This window comes from Oncorhynchus kisutch, unplaced genomic scaffold (assembly GCF_002021735.2).
Source record: "Oncorhynchus kisutch isolate 150728-3 unplaced genomic scaffold, Okis_V2 scaffold534, whole genome shotgun sequence".
Taxonomy (NCBI): domain Eukaryota; kingdom Metazoa; phylum Chordata; class Actinopteri; order Salmoniformes; family Salmonidae; genus Oncorhynchus; species Oncorhynchus kisutch.
Window position 1 is genome coordinate 175,487 of NW_022262479.1, and position 1,992 is coordinate 177,478.

A 1,992-nucleotide genomic window follows, 5' to 3' on the forward strand; every position below is an offset into this window, starting at 1 on the left:
TACGACTCCATATTACTCCATAATACTACTCCATAATACTACTCCATATTACTACTCCATATTACTCCATATTACTACTCCATAATACTACTCCATATTACTACTCCATATAACTCCTCCATGTTACTACTCCGTAGTACTCCATATTACTACTCCATATAACTACTCCATATTACTACTCCGTAGTACTCCATATTACTAATTCACATTATTACTCCACATTTCTTTTCCACATTACTACTCCACAGTACTACTCCATATTACTACTCCATATAACTCCTCCATGTTACTACTCCGTAATACTCCATAATACTACTCCATATTACTACTCCATATAACTCCTCCATGTTACTACTCCGTAATACTCCATATTACTACTCCACAGTACTACTCCATATAACTCCTCCATGTTACTACTCCGTAGTACTCCGTATTACTACTTCGTACTACTCCACAGTACTACTCCACAGTACTACTCCACAGTATTACTCCACAGTACTACTCCATACTTACATTCACATATTATTTTGTGACTTTATACCCTATGTTTGTGCACACAGTATCTTTGTTAGGAATTAAAAAGATCAAACCATTTAGAGTCGCAGAGGAGAGTTCATCATTTCACATCAACAATAGGATAGAGAACTTCTTAATCAATCTATCTTACAGGTATATCATCCGTTCAGATCCCCTTGGGTACGTCCCTAAGGCTGGTGGCAGCAGGGAGAGTCTGGGAAGCAGCACACCAAGACAGAGTTGTGTGTAAGTATGATCCATACTTACACACAACCTGCCTATACTGTTGTGCTGGGGTTGGTTAAAGGGATAGTTCACTTTTTGCACTGCTAACTGATACAATCGGTTTCCACTAGCATTGCTACAATACCAAAAACATGAACTATTCCTTTAATGCCATAATGAGGTTTTACGTCCTACAGTTCACATTGCATTGTGAAAAGCGGGGGGGTATCAGAACGTATCACCCCATACTGTATCTGCTGTTCAACTGATACAGATGTCTTAAACTCTATCTCTCTCTTTCACAATGTGGCCTTTCCAGAGGATATACTCAATGTAGGAACTTAGGGGTTTTAAAGACACTCCATGGGGTCTTTGTTTTCACGTTTGGGGTGTGGGGGAAATTGAACTGTTTAGGCACGCTCTGCAAAGTCCACCTCTGTTCTTAGTATGCAGTATACTCCATATTACCATCTGTACTGTCTATTTATTCATTTGTAGAATAATATGTCAATCAATCATGAATTGTTACTATACTCATCTGTTGAATGTTTGTTGTCTTTAATATTGACTGTCGTAAATTCTGTAATGTTTACTCTCATTATCTATGCACACTTCGAAAACAAATAGGGTTGCTTTTTGAACTTGATAAGGGCAAATCTTTTCTTCCTTGGCTTATGAAGGGGAATTGCTCTCAAACTATCTTTTGTGGTATTTTGTTTAATTAGTCCACTGTTGATACAGTCCCAAAATGTTTTGCATGTCAGTAGTCAAGTTGTCAAGATATTGGAATTTTAAGGAGAATTGTCTCCAGACATTTTGGGACTGTATCAACATTGGACTAATAAAAACAATACCAAAAGATGCTGTAGTTTGAGTGCAATTCCCCTTTAAGTCTATTTAGGCCAGGATGTAATGCAAGGCACGTTTAGCACAGCACACTGTAATTTGCCATTATGCCGGCATGCCCATTCATTACTATGATGGCGATGGTACGTCAGGAAAAATGTGAACACCGGGGAAAATGCATTTAAAATTTTTATTGTCGGCTATATAGGGCACCGCGCAAAACTCGCTTTGCATTGAATCCCGGTCTTAGTTTATGTATATATTTGACAGTGTCGGTGCACATTAATCAACATATTATTAATGAATTATAATTGTTTTTTAATCATTTTAGACAGTATGAATGAATTGACACGCCTCTTTTTACATTCAAAACACGCCATTCAAATTAACAATAGGAAAAAAATG